Here is a 17,487-nt window from a genome sequence, read left to right on the forward strand (position 1 = left end):
AGCATGTTCTAAGTTTCAAAAAACTCACCTGCAAATAAATATTTGAGATGCTATTTTTTGTAGGCTGGGGGCTAAATGCTTTCTTTAAATATTTATAACAATTTACATGTTATATGTGTAATACACACCAAGGAAGGAGGCCCTTTAGCCCAAACTACTGCTCTTTACTTTTAGGAAAAACAGTGACTTGTAATGCCCAGCTTGAGATCAGAAAGCTAAGCTACGTCAGTAGAATGGGTTTCGTCAAAAAACTAAGGTAAGGAAAGAATAAGAGAGAGAAGTGTAACATTATTAAGCACATATTACATAACAATAACTCAGATCCAGAAGAATTTTTTTTTAAAGAAATTCAGGCAAGGTTTTATTTCATTTAAATATAGATATTTACTTTTTTATTAAAATACGTTTGCTCTAATGGTTACTTCTATGTCATAATATAGGATTTATTAATATATGTCTCAACATGTCTCATACAGCTATGTGCTTCCATTTTAAAAATAACAAGTTAGCATCTGCTTACCTACATCTGGTGGTTAGTCATTTAATCCACTATTTTTGGTATGAGGTGAGTAAAAGCATTTCTTTTTAAACCATTCCCCCAAATTACAATATGTCGTCAGCAGGTCTTTGCTCTTCATCTTGGTCATTATCTTCTTACATGAAGTTCAGCCACAGAGTAAAATGCTCCCAGATGTCAATGAGATTTGGGTGCCCCTTTTCTAAAATCTCAGCCACTTAGAATCTCAGCATCCATTTTTAAAAACACAGGTGTAAGTTGTTTTAAACTACCTATTTAACTTGGGAGAGAAATGTAATCTAATTCAGTAAGAATAAAAAGTGTAACACACACACACACACAGCCTCTGTTTTAATGGTTAAGTAGAATAAAAAACACAGGCTACAACTTTACTTTGAAAGCCCAGAAGATGTTTCTGTGGTATACTTTTAAAATTCCTCTTTGATCATTTCTGATTAAACATCCTCACAGACCCTTAGTTACCTATGAAATCAAGTCTAAATTCCTCAGCTTGGCTTCAGACAACCTGACTCTATCCTGCCTCACTCACCACTATTCCCCACTCATCCCCCTACTCGTCACTGTAGTCACACCAGCAGCTTCACTGTCCAACAGACCTTCCCTGCTGTTCTGACTCAACCTTCATGTGTCTCTCCTCTGACACGTTCTTCCCTCCCCTGTACCCATCCATCCTTCAAGTCCTGGCTGAGGTTCTATCTCTGCTCGAAACCTTTCCTTGCTTCTTTGATTCTCCCCACTCCACACCCCCATCTCTTCCAAGGATGAGCTCCTGGATCACTGATTGTCTGAACACTCTAATAACTACTTTTAATGTTTTCCTAACAAGCTGAGAAAAACATTCTTTGAGGGTATGAACTATATCTTATACTCCTTTCAGATTCCTATTAAATGGCTGTTAAATTAAATAACAGCATGTACATATGTGTATGAATGCACCCCTACTCCCACACATATTCACATTCATATAGAGGATGGGAGCCTAAAATCAGCGTTCACTTATTGTTCATTCTGATCCTACTCTCAGGCATATCCCTGAACCCTGCCCTCCCATGAGTCTTATTCTCAGGTTCTAATACTGGCCTTCACTGGCTCTGTTACTTCTTTTCTGTCATCCTCTATCATCCTCTTTTGGAACCCTACTTTTTAATCTCAGTCCTGAACTCTATATTCAACACATCGATCCAGTAGGAGTTGAAGCAGAGGACAAAACAGAGAACTTAAAGTTTGGAGATCCAGATTTGGAGAGTTGGGTTTGAATCCCTCTGCCACTTAAGAGTAGTTAGATTAACTTGGACAAGTCAGTGGGCCTCAGTTTCTTCACCTGTATTTTAGGAATAATTACCTGTCATGGGGTTGTTTTGAGGATAAAGCACACATATGAAGCATTTTGCAAATTGTACATTATAAAATATATTATATTGCAATATTATTAAAATTAGTCCAACTATCATTACCTTCAGAGGGTGCATCACCACTAACCACCCCTCACACACATTCACACACTCACCCATGGATTGCCTCAGGGCAGGTAAACCATCACCTTCAATCCTTTTGCCCTTTGAGCCCAGAAGGATTCTTGTAGGACTTTCGCCAACAGAAACGTTAGTCAACAGCCAATCTAAGAAAGAAATAGAAAATTTTATTCAAGCCAATCTGAGGATTATAACCTGGGAGACAGTCTTCCAGAAAGCTCTGAGGACTGTTCCACCCATTAGAGGGCAAAGTACAGCTTTACAAGTTTTTGAGACAAAGGGTTATATTATACGTCAAATGACATATGTCAAATGACATATTGTTGACAGTTTACACAATACAGATCTACATGTACAAAGTGAGTAGTGGGTCGTGGATCGTCATGACCCCTTACAAGATTTAGAAGGAAGGTTATCTCCTAAGGAGTTGTGAACTTTGATGAGATTAAGAAGGAATGGTACCTCCTAAGGAGGTCTGGTTAATATAGATGCAAAATACACACTAAAGGGAAGTGAGGAGGCCCAAATGGGCAAAGAAAAATTTTATGTTTTAATTTTCCTCATCTTGCCATTAAATATGAATTTTATTTCATCACTTTTAAAGACAGGAAAATGGGAGAATCATGCCTCAATTCCTCCCAGGGGGCAATCAATCAGAGAATAGGAACAAGATCCTATGTCAGTCAGGGTAGCTGGCAGAAGAGGCAAGCACTTATGTCTATTTCAATGAACTGCATTGCAACAAATTGTTAAATTGCTAGATCTCAATAAACAATTTATTGAATAATTATTAAGTTTAAGGCACTGCTGCTAGTCTCTAGAGAATTAAAAAATAAGAAAAATACTGTCTGGGACCTTAGAATCTAACAAGAGAGGCATATAGGTTTGCAAATTAGTGTAATACCTGCCATGCTAAAAGAGCTTATATTTATAACTAAATTCAACTCAGGTTGTGTGCTGACAGTATTGAGTCTATGACAATATCTAGAAAGACATGTTTGGATATCTTTTCTTGTTTTCCTTGCAAGGTCAGTTTCTTTCCAATGGGAAATCTGGGTTTGCTCTCATATCAACTATCTGTTTTTTTAATGCTTGGGTTTTGGGTATCTATTCTATACCTTGACATCACATTCCCCTCCATCTACTACCCCAGTTTTCTATTCCCTTCACAGCAAAACTTCTTGAAGGGGATGTCCCTGCTACCTCACCTCCTATTCTTTCTTAAACTCACCCCCAGTAAAGCCTCTTTGTCTATTGCTCCACTGAACCTGCTCTTGTCAATGTCTACTGAAAGAAAAATACACAACGTAAAAGTTGTGAGTTAAGTTTTATTCAGGGACCTTACTGAGGACAATAGCCTGGGAGACAGCCTCTCAGAGAGCTCTGAGGAACTGCTCTGAAGAGGTAAAGGAGGAGCCAGGGTATACATATGAACTTCTTTAACTGGGAAAAATGTGTAGTCAAGCATCAAAAGATTACTGCTAATCACAAAGAACAGATAACTGAAGTTAATGATTTTAGTGCTTTTCTGTGTATGGGAATAAGCAAGAATCTGGGGTAATTTGAAAATTTTCCTTAGATATGCATCTTAATTATCTAAGGGCCAGTATATCCAAGGCACAGAATGTTTCCTGTTTTTCTCCATCCTGAATTCCCCTCAGGGTGCACTGTCAGTGGGCAACTGCAGTGGCTAATGGCTTGATTCCTGTAGAATTGGAATGGCAGGCAACATTTTTTTTCTTCACACCAAGTCACCAGAGATTCCATATTATCAAATCACTTCCCATACCTTATCTTACTTTACCATTTAGCAGCATTCAACACCGTTTATCATGCCATCCTTCTTGAAAGTCTCTTTGATTTCTGTGAAGTGGGCACTTTCCTAGCTTTCCCCCTACCTCTCTGGGACTCCTTTGCAATCATCCTTCCTGGCTCCTCCTCCTCTGCTCAACTTCCAAGCTTGGGCAACCCAGTACTTAGTCCCAGCCTTATCTACACCTTCCTATCAACACTTTCTTCCCAGGTTAAGTTCATCTAGTCCCTTTAGCTCTGAATGGCACCTATGTGCAAACGACTCAAATGTCTATCTCCAGACCTGACTTCTCCCCAGAACCCCAACTTCCAACTTGATATTTCCACTTGGATGCCAAAAAGGTATCCCAAAGTCAATATGCCAAAAACAGACCTCTTGAACCATGCCAAATGCTTCTCCTTAGTCTTCTCCAGTTTAGAAAACAGAATGCCCATGAATCACTTGCTCAAGAAAAAACCCAGGCAGGATACGAATCAAAATTATGTCTAATTCATCACTAAATCATGACAATTCTACTCTCAAATCTACCTAATTCTCAATTTGTACTGCTATCACCCTAGTCCAAGTCATTATCATCGCTCATTTGGCCTAATGAAATACCTTCTCCTTGGTCTCCCTGCTTCAATTCTTACTCTCCTGTAATCTATTCAGTCAGAATGAAATTTTAAAATATTAATATTACTAAATCTCAACCCTTGAGTAAACTTCTTTTTAATATTCTGTGTAATGAAGTTGGAGGTATACATAAAGTACTAGACAGAATGAACTTTCAAACATATAAATAAAATCAGGTCACTTCCCCACTTAAAACTTTCTGATGATTCCCCTTGCATTTACAATCAAAAACAAACTCATATCCTGGCCTGCCAACCCTCACGTGATCACTACAACTTCACTTTCTACCACTCTTCCCTCTGTGCTAGATACTTTTGCCTTCTTTCTATTTCTCAAACACAAGTTAATTGTCCTCTCAAAGAACCTAGCAGGATTCTGGGCTAGATCCTCCCTATCTTCTTAATCTCTAAATAGAGTTTGGGCCTCAGGCTGCTTATCTTTTCCGTGGACAACTTCCTAAATTTTATCTCTAGCCCTGATCTTTCTTCTTAACACAAGACTTATATATGCAATTGTCTACTTGGCATTTCCATTCAGATGCTTACTAGCAATATAATCTATAACACGTTCAAATATGAATACTTGATACTTCCTCCCTGTATCCCCAGACATACTCTTTTTCCCAGTCTTTTCCATCTCAGTAAACAACAGTGCATTTTTACCGATAACTCAGGCCTTAATTCTTCTCTTTCTCTCAGTTGCTCATTTCTAATCCATGAGCAAATACTGTAGGCTCCACTTTCAAAATACATCAGGAATCCAACTCCTTTTCACCTTCTCCTCCACTGCCATCCTAGGCCAAGCCATTGTAACTGTTTGCCTTGGCCCTCCTGTGTCTGTGGGTTCTGCATCCACTGATTCAACCAACAACAAATTGAAAATATTTGGAAAAAAAAAATTCCAGAAAGTTTCAAGAAGAAAAACTTGAATTGGCTGTTCCAGGCAACTACTTATATAACATTTACATTGTATGAGGTATTATAAGTAATCTAGAGGTGATTTAAAGTATACAGGATGGGCTTCCCTGGTGGCGCAGTGGTTGAGAATCCGCCTGCCAGTGCAGGGGACACGGGTTCGTGCCCCGGTCCGGGAGGATCCCACATGCCACGGAGCAAGTAGGCCCGTGAGCCACAATTACTGAGCCTGCGCGTCTGGAGCCTGTGCTCCGCAACGGGAGAGGCCGCGACAGTGAGAGGCCCGCGCACCGCGATGAAGAGTGGCCCCCGCTCACCGCAACTGCAGAAAGCCCTCGCACAGAAACGAAGACCCAACACAGCCAAAAATAAATAAATAAATTTATAAAGTATACAGGAGGATGTGCATAGGTTATATGCAAATACTACACCATTTTCTATAAGGGACTTGAGTGTCTGCAGATTTTGGTATCCACAGGGGTCCTGCAACCAATCCCCCATGGGTACTGAGGGACGACTGCACTGCAATAGCCTCTTTCAGCTCTCCCTGCTTCCGCTCTTAAACTCCTACACTACGATCACTCTCCACAGAGCAGAAGAATCATCCCTTTAAAACAGAAGCCAGATTACAACACCCTCTGCTCAAAGCCCCAATGATTGCTCTTATCATTCAGATAAACCTAAAGTCCTTTCCATCCTTTGCATGGCCCAGAGGATCTGCTCCTACTACCAGATCATTGTCTACCTGATCTTATCTCTTAACTGTCAACCTCTTCTCATTTAACTCTAGCCTCATTCAGCCTCTTTCAATCTCTTCTCATTCAGCTCTAGCCACACTGCCCTCCTAGCCTTCACAGTTACTTACTCCCTTTGCCTGGAGTGTCAGATATTCACATGGCTTGTGCCCTCACTTCCTTTTAGATCTCTGTTCAGATGTCTTCTTGGAAAAGGGGCTTGCTCTGCACACCTTACATGAAATTGCACTCTTCCCTGTCTATTCCCTTACATTTCTTTATTGTTCATACAAAACAACAACAACATTTATATAGCACTTATATGCCGGGTAGCATTCTAAGCACTTTATATTTAATCCTCATATCACCCTATAAAGTAGCTGACTTTACGATCCCTGCTTTATGGATGAAGAACCAGCAGTACATAGAGGTTAAATAACTTGTGCCAAGGTCATTAAGCTAGTAAGTGCTAGAGCTGAGATTTGAACCCAGGCTGTGCTTTTAGCTACTATACTATTTTGCTTCTTTGTAGCCCTAGTCACTGCTGTCTATTTGTTTACCTCTCACTCTTCCCACTTGTTTCAGTTATTGCTGCATAACCAACCATCCCCCAAACTTAGTGGCTCAAAGCAACAAGTTATTGTTTCTTGGGAATGTGGGTCAGGAATTCAGGCAGGGCTTAACTAGGCTGTTACACTCACCTTGATGTCGGCTGGTGTCACTCACTCAGCTGCATTCAGCCAGTAACTGGGCTGGCCTGGAAGGTCACAGAAGACTGGCACCTTAATGCTCTTCCATGTGGCCTATCTCTTCATATTGTCTTTTATCAATCTATAGTATAGTTGGAGTTTCTTTAGAGCATGGCAGGCAGCTGGCTTCTCAGACGGGGATGTGGAAGCCGCCAGTTCTAAGGCCTTGATTCAGAAGTATCAGAACTTCATTTCTGTCATGTTTTATTAGTTGGGAAAACAACCATAGGCTAGCCCATATTCAGGGGAAAAGGATATAGACTCCATCTCTTGATGTCAAGAGTGGCATTTGTATACATGAAGGGGGAACTGATGGTAGCCATCGCTGGAGACTATCTTCCACACCACCAGAGTGCAGGTTCCATGAGAGGAGGCACTCTTATCTGTTTTGCTCATTGTTGTGTCTCTCTAGTGCTTAGAACAGTGCCTGGCACATAATAAGTGTGCAATAAATATTTATTTAGTCCATGTATGTAAGGGACAAGTGAAAGAAAGAGTCTGAAAAGGTAAAGGAAAGGTCTGAGGAGTAGGAGAAAACCCAGAAGGAATGCATCCCAGAAAACAAGGAAGAAAAGAGGGAAAGGAAGATAAGAATGAAAATTGTACCTATTTTTTAGATTTAAAAGTTTTAAAAATAAGTTTAAAAAAGCATATTCAAACTATATTTGTAAAGTTACAAGTTCAAACAGTGCAATATGGCATAGAGTGAAAAGTGAGTTTTTTTCCTACCTTTGTTCCCAATTTTCCTCCCCAGTGTCAGTCACTTTAATACATCCTGTCAGAGCCAAGATATGAATATACAAAGACAAGGATATATATCCTCTCTCTTTCTCTTCCTGTGAAAAGACATACATAACATGTAACTGGTAGAATACACTTCATATGATTCAGCATCTAGCATTTTTTCTCTTAACCTAACTTCCAGATCATTCCACATCAATACATACAGAGCATTCTCCTTCTTTTAAATGGTTGCATAGAATGGTTCCATTCTTAGAATGTATCATTAGCTTTCAAAATTAGAAGGTGATTACTGGTTTCAGTAGAGCTGAAAAAGCAGAGACTGCAGATTGGGAGGTCAGAAAGTAAAAGAAAGGAGGACAAAGGAAAAAGAAATTAAAGATGGATATGCAGGAACAGCTTATATCCTTAGCAGTAAGAGTAACAAGAGACAGGGAGGTTGAAAATACACAAAAGAGAAGCGATAAGTAATGGAGCAAGCCTCTAAGTGGATTGGAAGGGATTAACCTTGAGAGGCCAGAACACTTCCAAGGAGAAAGAGGGCGAAGGAAAGGAAGGCTGGGGCTGCAGGTAGGCTTTGTGATAGCGGCTGCTGGGAGTTAAGGAAATTCATCCCTGGGGGTCTCATTTTCCTCAGAAATGTAGGAGGCAAAGTTTATTTTTTAAAATTTTTACCAAAGAGGGTGGGTGGGTAGAGTTCAATAAGAAGTTAGGAGAGTGTACGGGTTGGGAAGAGCAGGGGATAGGGATAGAAGAAATTCTGAATAGCAATGTGACAAAGGACAATTTGGGGCTTAACAAGATTGCCTGGCCACATGGTAGTCCTGACTGAAGTTGGACACCCTTGGTCTGCAGTGGTACCAATCCTCAGGGTTATGTTTTTTCCAGCACTGGTGCAAGAGTGTACAAGGTTGGTTGAACTGTTGCAGACTAACGGTTTTGCAGGTGATGGAGGATCAAGGAGGCAATCGAGTTGAGGATGTTGGTGAACTTAATAGACCATTTATGCACAGGAGCTTCAGACCCTGACTGCACATCTTTCGCTGATGGTCTGAATACAGGTTTGCAGGTCCAGCGATGGCACACTGCCCAGCAGTAGAGTTTGCACCCACTGTGTGTCATGAGTGGCGGCTCGGGAAAATCTTCACGAGGGGACTTAGGGGGCGCGAGCTGAGTCGTGGTGGGGCTGTGACTGCAACAAGCAGACAGCCGTGAAACTGTGTGCTGAGCAAACAAACTGGCGTTACTCAGACTGTATACGGGAGAGCTCAGTGGGGATCACAGGAGAGGCCAACTCATTCCCTCCTACAACACTCCACCCTTCAGGGTTGCAATGAAGTAGTAAAAAGTGCGGATTCTAGCGCCAATCCCCGCCGCCTGGCGATGACGTCATTCTCGGGGGAGGAAGTGACTACCATTAGGGTACAGTCCATCGAAGCAGCCTGAAGACATTTTAGCCTTTTCACTGTCAAGAGTAGCGAACTTACCCTTCGGACTACAGCAGTCCGAGGTAGCAGCAAAATGACTGCAGCTCCCAACCACTCTCCTCACCGTTACCATGGAACCGCTCCGGTAGTTAGGCCCTCGCGACGCCACGTTACGTCATTGCCCAAGTGCATCTCAGGAGTCGTGGCTCTGCCTGGTCCTAAGGGAAAGGCAGTACCTCGGGAACGTTGCCCGCGGTGTCTAACGCCCCTTTAGTAATTTTGATCCCTACCAGACGCCGTTGGCATCTAACCCCACCTACGTCGGGAGTGATCTCCGGCCTTCACACTCGCTCGCCGCCCAGCCCCTGCCCAGAAGCCCCGCCCCCCGTGAATCAGCTGATCTCACGGGCCCGCGGGACTGCCAGGCTCGCGCCGGATGCAGACCGGAGTGTTGCAGGGGGAGCGGCAGGTGAGCGAGCGCGGGTCCTGGGTTGGCCCGTGGCTTCGGAGGGCTGATCGGCCTGGGCCTCCAGCGTGCGGGAGGCCGGGGTCCGGGAGAAAGGCGGAGGCGCAGGCCGAGGCCCGGGAGCGCGCTGCGGAGACCCACGGAGACGGCGCCCGCGTCTTCCCAAGTCAGCGTCCGACCAACAGACCTGCCTGTCGAGGAGCACCCAACGGCTCCAGGTTCTCCCAGTCGCCCCGGTTCCTCCTCCCCAGACCGGGCGCCACTGCAGAGATCTCAGGGTCGTGAAATTCCTTCGCGCCCCCCTTCCCGCCTCCCCCCACGCTGCCTTCCACCCATTCATTCAGGAGGATTTATTGAATGCCCACTCTAGGCGCCGACCAGATAAAGCGGGTTCCCTGGCGGCGAACCTTGGTGAGTGTCCCAGGTGGGTTTGTTCCTAGATGCAGATCGCGGTGGAGAGTGAACCGAGGGTTTTGCTGGCTTGAAAAGGCGGTTGTGGAAAAAGAAAATGACTTTGATATTAAGCATTAGTAGTTTAGCCTTAGTCCTTTGTCGTGTCAAGTTATCCAGCAGAGGTTGGTTAAGTTCTTTTGAGAAGTGAAGATAGGAACAGAATAACATAGGGGCTGTCGTAAGGAAATGGTCCTGGCGGTGGGGTTGGTCCTCTGTGTAATAGGACTACTTTGGAGACAGACAAGTGTAGGTTCGCCGAAGTGTTGTACTGCTTAGGTCTTTGTTGATGAGGGAAGAGGAAAAGCACACGGGCTGAAGTGGCTTATCCAAGTAGAGTATTCTCTTTTTGGTTTAGAATGGAAAAGGAAATCACTGTTGAACACAAACGCAGATCCTTAGTCTGTTGCCTTTTGGATTTGTTGGTGGCTGTAAATGTTCTTTAAAAGGCTGTAAAGAATAAATTTAAGAATTTAAGGAGTGAAAAATTTGCTTTTGCAGTAGGTTACAGTATTTTAATGTTGATAATACAAGCATAGTGGTGAAGTGCTTTAGACCTGAGCATAACTGGAGTCACATACACTTACATCTTTGAGTTTGGGCAAGTTATGTATCTGCCTCCATTTCCTTATCTCTGAATCGGGTATAAAAGTACCTTTCTCATAATGGTACCTTTACATGTAATGGTTCATGTATCATATATTTTTTTTTACAGTGCTTGGCACTGTATGTAGATATTCAATACATATTAGCCATTTTTATAAGTCATTTCCTTTTCCACTACATCATGATCCACTGACTCACTGTTTTCTAAATGATGTGAAAGAGAACTGAATATTTTTTTAGAAAAGAACTATAGTTTACTTTTTAAAATCAAGGGATAGTTTCCAGATAGTTTTATGATATAGAGGTATATTTAGAGAAAATATGATTTCATGTTGGTCTGTAGTAACTTTGGTGTTCCATTAGAACCTTTTAATGTGGAAAATGCTGATGGAATCTATACCTAGTTTAAATTTATTACTTAGTTTCCAAACTATGACTAGTATTGGCAGACTTAAGATTCATAGCTATAGCAAGAAATGTTAAAAGCTGTTTCACAATATTAAAATTTGAAAAGATGATGCAGAACATAAAGAACCAAACATGTAATTTGGGGGGGAGGGATTTGAGTGGCATTATGTGAGCCCCTTATTTTTTAAGTTGATTTATACAATGTGAACTGGAATCCCTTTTCTCCAAATTTCAGCCTTTCAGAATTTAGGTTGTCATTGACTTACTTTGGGCATTTTGACTGTCAAAGAAGCAAAAGGTATGGTAACAACCTCACTGAGAACTGATTTTAGTTTTCATATGATTAGATGGGAAGAGTACTATCAATCTTACACATTTTCATGAAAAACATGGGTTAAATGCAGTATTGCTGGGTCCATTCTAAAGGTATTTCCAAAGAATATGACTGACTTGTAAAAACCTTTTATAATTCTTTATTAATATGAGACTAGGTAAGGTATGAGTTGAAAAACTAGGAAGGAAGGTAGAGAGTGGTGATTTTTGAGCTGGTGTAAAAGAAGGCTTGCTTTGATGTAGTGTGAGGTTGAGCCCTTTTCTCCGACACTCAGAGGAATGCTGTGAGGATTTTAATAACCTTGTGGAATTAAACCTACCGCATACTCTAACTGTATTAGGGATATAGATATTTCTGGTAGAGTTTTTTTTTAACTTTTTTTTTCTTTTAACTTTTCATTAATGACCAATTAATTCAGTCATCAGTTATAAGAAAGTAGATTTCTTAAGGATATCAGTCCTTAAGAAATGCGCGGTAACCACAAATAAAAGAGCAACCAATTATGACATGGTTCTTTTTAGCATTACGTTTATTTTCCTATCCCCATTTCCCGTTCGTCTATAGATGTAATGGTGCCGTCTTTACATTCTGTCTTGATGTTTGCCAGCATCACACAAGTGACAAAAGAGCTGAACAATTGGTGAAGTAGGTGAATTAATTGATCCACGTGAATAGAGCAGAAATATTCAAGTCAGAGATGTATTGAGTACTTTTGGGGGCTCTTGTAGACTTACTCTTTTATTGTACAGTTCATAGAGTTTGGTTTTGAAGAAAAATGTATTTTCTCAACTCCTATGAAAAATAGACTGGGTCAGTGGGATCTGGGTGAATTTACTTTCATTCTAAGGGTTCTTTTCTTCCGCAACCTAAATTTTTGTTGAGCCGAATTCTTAACTAAAATTGGGGCAATTGCCCAAGCAAACATCTAACAAAGATGATTATAGCAGCTCTTAAAATAGTGATAAAGTAGAACAATCCAGCTGTACTTTAGTAAGGAAATGGATAAACTATGGTTTATTCATGCAATGGAATACTATCCCTTGGTAAAAATGAATAAACTAGATCTTTGTTTATAACATGGATACATTTCAAGTACATAATATTGAGTAAAAAAAGCAAGTTGCCAAAGGATATATGATTACTGTATTATGCATTTATGGAGAGTTTTGAAACAATATAGCATATTACTGTTTATTGATATGTATGTATCTAGTGAGAGTACATAAAAGTATAAGAATGTACATGGAAATAAGACACATTAACTTTAGGAATAGTGGGTAACTCTGGAGAAGGAAGGTTTGGGTAGAGCTCCTTCAAATCTATGTATAACTTTTTCTTCTATTTTAAAGGGAGCTTAAGCAAATATGAAAATATGTTAATATTTGTTAAAACTCAATGATGGGTACATGGATTTGTACATTATTACTATTAATTTTTTTACAGATTTGTGAATGGTTAAGATAGTTTGTGAAACTAGCACCTTAGAATTTTTATATATATAATCGGGGCTCTCTCCCGATATGCTTTCTTTTTTTACTTTGTAGCTTCTCTCCCCGCAGTGAAAAGAATGTGCCAGTGCAGCTCCACTATGTAAAGCTTTTCTAAAGAGAGGAGACAGACTTTTCATTTGACTTGTGCTCCTGGGAAGATGCTTGCCTTAGGATATGAGGAATGATCCTTCTTGAAAGGCTGCAGGGGAATTTAAATTCTAGAGACTCTTGAGAAGTGCAGGCATGTACTGATCATGAACTCTCAAAGTATAGGGGAGTGCATTGTATCATAAAGCCCTGCAAGGAATTTGACAGAGTGACTCACATACAAAATTACTGCAGAGGGACTTCCCTGGTGGTCCAGCGTTAAGACTCCGCACTCCCAATGCAGGGGGCCCGGGTTCGATCTCTGGTCAGAAAACTAGATCCCGCACGCCGCAACTAAGACCCAGCGCAGCCAAATAAATAAATAAATATTTAAATATTTAAAAAAACCCAAAATTACTGCAGATATCATGTAGTCATTAACACTTTTTAAAAGTTTTCATTGGTTAAATTTTATTACAGTGTAGTAAACCTGAGTTTTATACTGTGAATGCAAGTGTCCTAGTTATTGCTCAAACAAAATAATGCTCTTTCTACAGGTATTGATAAGTAAACATGACGACAATGCGTTAAATGGTTGAATAACAAATAGTGAATTTAATAGCTGATCTCTAATATGACTCACACATTTAAAAACCATATTTTCATTCCTAATCAAGAATACCTGTTATTAGCACTTTCAAAATAATCTAAGTGAAGCTTATATCTCCAGAGCAGTATATTTTGACATGTGTACTCCCTGTTCGGTTATGTGGCCCCTTGTTGACCTTAAGCACTGGATATTATTGATTGGTAAAATAAGCCAACATACTTTGAACTGTATTTCTGTAATATTGCCTTTTTAAAAAAAGTGGCCATTTTAGTAAAAGAATAGTAGCAAAATATTAAAGGAATAATTTATATCAGAAATTATATGCTATCAAGTAATAATAGGCATAAATGGTTGCAGTACCTGGGAATTTGAAATTCAGTTGCTGGTATTATAATATTTATCAGAGTGTTTCATGGGAATTTAGTATTTACAGAAAATGCATTTTAAAGAGATAGGCAGTGGGTGCAAAAAGGAGCTAAATGGGTATTTGCTGGGTGTTTATTTTACCATGTTTATCCCCCTCTCCCATGAGTAATATCCATTTTAGAAGATTCTCAACAATCAGAAGAGTGTCGTTTTAGTAGGTTTCAAGGTGAAATTAGCAGGCCATAAAAAAAATAAAAATAAGTAAAAAGAGAAAGAGACTATGAAGCCTTAGTGTCCCTGATTGCCCAGAAACAGTCTCCTTGTACTAAGGAGAAAGGGACTGTTCTTTTCTAGGTTGTCTAACATCTGTGAAGTGACATGAAATAAAAGTATCTTCCTTGTTAGGAAGTACCATTAGCAAATTATGTATGAGAGTTTCTATTATGAGAAGACACTTTCCTTTCATGTCAGACATTGACTTTTATAACAGGCATGGAAACCTTCTAATCATTTGGAAGTCCGTGGACTGGAACTTAAGATCGAGGGTTGTCTTCCACTGAGGACTCACTTATGCGCAGCCAGCTTATACCTAGTGGTTACCATGGGTACAAGAATGTACCGATGAATAAGTCATGGTTTCTGACCTCCAGGAGTTTATAATATATTTTGAATCAATGACTTAAGTGCATTATCCCATTAGTAACAACATTATAAATAATAAGTACTCTCTAGGCCAGCCTACTGACTTTATTTAATGCATTAATTTACTGAACTCCTGAACTCTGGGTCAGGATTTAAGGGGTTGGTCAGCTCCCATAGTGGTATTAGGCAGTGCCTCCGGTGCAGTATTTCAGTCTGAGAGGGATGGATTTGAAGTGGCCTCCACCTTTGAAGGTGGTTTGTTTGTCAAGCCTTAGGTGCAAGGTGAGTGTTCCTCACCCTTCGGTGGTGGTGGGTAAAGGCTAGAGTGGCAGGATATCCAGGAAGTAGCAGTTGTTGGTGTACAGATTAGTTGTTAATCAGGTGTTTGAGTCAAAAGTTGCCTTAATCCATGTGTAAACATAGACTGAGCCTCTTAAAGCAAATATTTATTAAGCATTTACCATGTATAAAATTCCATAGGGTCTTCAATGATTGTTTACTGCATTCACAGTATAAACTCTGGTTTACTACATTGTTTATTTATTTATTTATTTATTTTTGGCTGTGTTCAGTCTTCGTTTCTGTGCGAGGGCTTTCTCTAGTTGTGGCAAGCGGGGGCCACTCTTCATCGCGGTGCGCGGGCCTCTCACCATCGCAGCCTCTCTTGTTGCGGAGCACAGGCTCCAGACGCGCAGGCTCAGTAGTTGTGGCTCACGGGCCTAGTTGCTCCGCGGCATGTGGGATCTTCCTAGACCAGGGCTCGAACCCATGTGCCCTGCATTGGCAGGCAGATTCTCAACCACTGCGCCACCAGGGAAGCCCCTGGTTTACTACATTGTAATAAAACACAAGTAACTCAAACTTTAAAGAGAAAGTGTAAATGACTGCATGAAATCTGTAGTAATTTTATGTCAGATTCACTCTATGTCCAAATTCTTTTCAAGGCATTATGATACAGTTTGCTCCTTTATTATTATTTTTATTGTCTTCCTATCTTAATGTCTTGTCATTCTAAACAGTAATATCATTACTCTTGTAACTATAATTATTGCTATTATTTCACTATTTTAATCCATACACTTATTTTAAATCAATAAATGAGACAGGAGACTAAGACTAGAAGGGCCCAGCTTTGCTAGTGTTAAGTTAGCTTTCTTATGCCTTGAGGGCACTGTCTACTTAGAGCCATCATTCTAGTCAGAAAGATAGAACATACTCGTATATAAACTCCTTAAGGGTAGGAACTTGTTGGCTTATATAGGCCTAGTCTGTCTACAGGTATTTATTGAGTACTTGTTGTATGTCAGAACTATATTAAGCAGCTGGGATATAATAGAGCATAAGATGTTTTTGGCTTCCGTGGAAGTTTTATATTAGTTCCACACCTGGAGTATAGTAGGTAAGAAAACTACATGTGGTTTTAGTTGTTGAAATTTAATTAAAGTTAATATACTAACTTTTACTAAATTATTAAGGCAAAAGGACTTTGTCCAGAGAATAAAGTTTACTAGATGTGGAAACATAGAATCCTACATGATTTGATTTTCTTTTTGCATTTGGGATAATAGTCCATTAACACATTTCTGTTCCATATTTTAAAATTTTTATTTATATTCTGCCTTGTTCCTAAAAGGCAGTTTACAGAAATGTGTAAATGTGGCAAAATAGAGAGACAGAATGAATGGAACCAGGTGTGAGATTAGAAAACATAGCACACATACTGTGAAGTCCTAGTTACTTACAGGTGCTATCATGTGGGACTCTTATCCTCCCACCACAAAATCTATAATCCTGCCTGTATCTGTACCTGTTGTTTTGTTTCTTTTTAAAATGTAGACCCTTCCTCTTGTGAAAGACCAGTCCCACTGCATGCGTGTTCCGGACGCTATCCTCTTCCACTTTTGTCCAGGATTTTGGTTCTGCCCTCTGTCCTTGTCTCTCTTGCATCTAGGATCAATGTCATTGTCCTACAGACATATTCAGCTATCTGTCATCTTCCCCCATCCCCCAAAATTACACCCTTGATCTTCATGTTTCTCTCCAGCTACTTCTCCATTTCTGTTTGCCATTTCAATATTTTTTAAAAGAATTATTTACACCAACTTTATTTTCATGTCCTCACCTGCCATTTATAGTCAGCCTGCTGCAATCTGGTTTTCAGTCCCCAGCTGAGACCCCAGCCGTGTTGACCAGTCATTCCTGCTGGAAACACTCGCTGCTTTGCTTTGTGTGCCCACATCAGACTCTTGTTTGTTCTACCTCTCAGGCCACTTCTCACCTCAGTCTTTGCTTGTTGCTCATCCTATCCAAGTAACTTAACAGCTTGATTCTGTGCCTCCCTTTTCTCTTAATACACACTCCAGTGATACTATCCATTGCCTTGATTTCAGATATTATCCATATGCCTTCCCAAGTTTATATCAATGGTTGAGACCTTTCTTCTGAACTCCATATTCACATATTCAGCTGCTCACTTGATATGTATTCTTGGATTTCTCACAGGCATCTTGAACTTATAAAAAAAATCTTGTCTTACGAGAATCTTACCTTCCACTTCAGAATCCTACCCTCTCACTCTTCCTCATTTCAGTAAATGGTACCACTACACAGTTGTTCAAGGGAGAAATTAGAGGTCATTTTCGATACCTCCTTCTCCTTTACCCCCCACTTATGTCTAATACATCACTAAGTCCTAGTTGTTCTAGGACACAGCACCTCTCTCATTATTTACATCTTTCCACCAAATTGGTAGTCTTGTATGAAATTAAAGAGCCCAGGCTTCCTTCCTCCACTAAGATGAGCCAAGTGAGTATTTGCAGGGAGGATATTTCTTACAGAATTCATTTGGGCACTCTGTGTGAGTATGTTCACTATAAAATGGACTTAAAACTTTTAAAACAAGTGATGTAAATCACTGCCATTAAAAAGTTGAGGACCCCTACCGAAAATGATAGTTGTTTTAGAATACAGGTTCCCAGTCCCTTACTTGAAACCCTTGGGGCAAGGCACGTTTTGGAATTCAGAG

General features: G+C 40.3%; 1 protein-coding gene and 1 long non-coding RNA gene across 9 annotated transcripts in view; one reads left to right on the plus strand and one right to left on the minus strand.

Annotated features, from left to right (window-relative positions):
- Nucleotides 1-1,913: 1,913 nt before the first annotated feature.
- LOC132368628 (uncharacterized) lies at nucleotides 1,914-9,188 on the minus strand. The gene is made up of 3 exons (XR_009504140.1): nucleotides 9,064-9,188; nucleotides 7,565-7,671; nucleotides 1,914-2,156 (listed from the first exon to the last, which is right to left on the minus strand). It is a non-coding gene; the product is annotated as an uncharacterized LOC132368628 (long non-coding RNA).
- Nucleotides 9,189-9,388: 200 nt separating this feature from the next.
- Nucleotides 9,389-17,487, plus strand: part of ALS2 (alsin Rho guanine nucleotide exchange factor ALS2) — an 88,927-nt gene continuing 80,828 nt past the window's right edge. For 4 of the 8 annotated variants that reach the window (XM_059928432.1, XM_059928434.1, XM_059928435.1 and 1 more), the window contains exon 1: nucleotides 9,472-9,880. The gene's annotated coding sequence lies outside the window, so the exon portion shown is untranslated. Of the gene's footprint in view, nucleotides 9,881-17,487 lie in introns of all 8 variants that reach the window. The other 4 variants (XM_059928437.1, XM_059928438.1, XM_059928439.1 and 1 more) reach the window with 2 other exon arrangements.

Source organism: Balaenoptera ricei, chromosome 7, assembly GCF_028023285.1.
Source record: "Balaenoptera ricei isolate mBalRic1 chromosome 7, mBalRic1.hap2, whole genome shotgun sequence".
Classification (NCBI taxonomy): domain Eukaryota; kingdom Metazoa; phylum Chordata; class Mammalia; order Artiodactyla; family Balaenopteridae; genus Balaenoptera; species Balaenoptera ricei.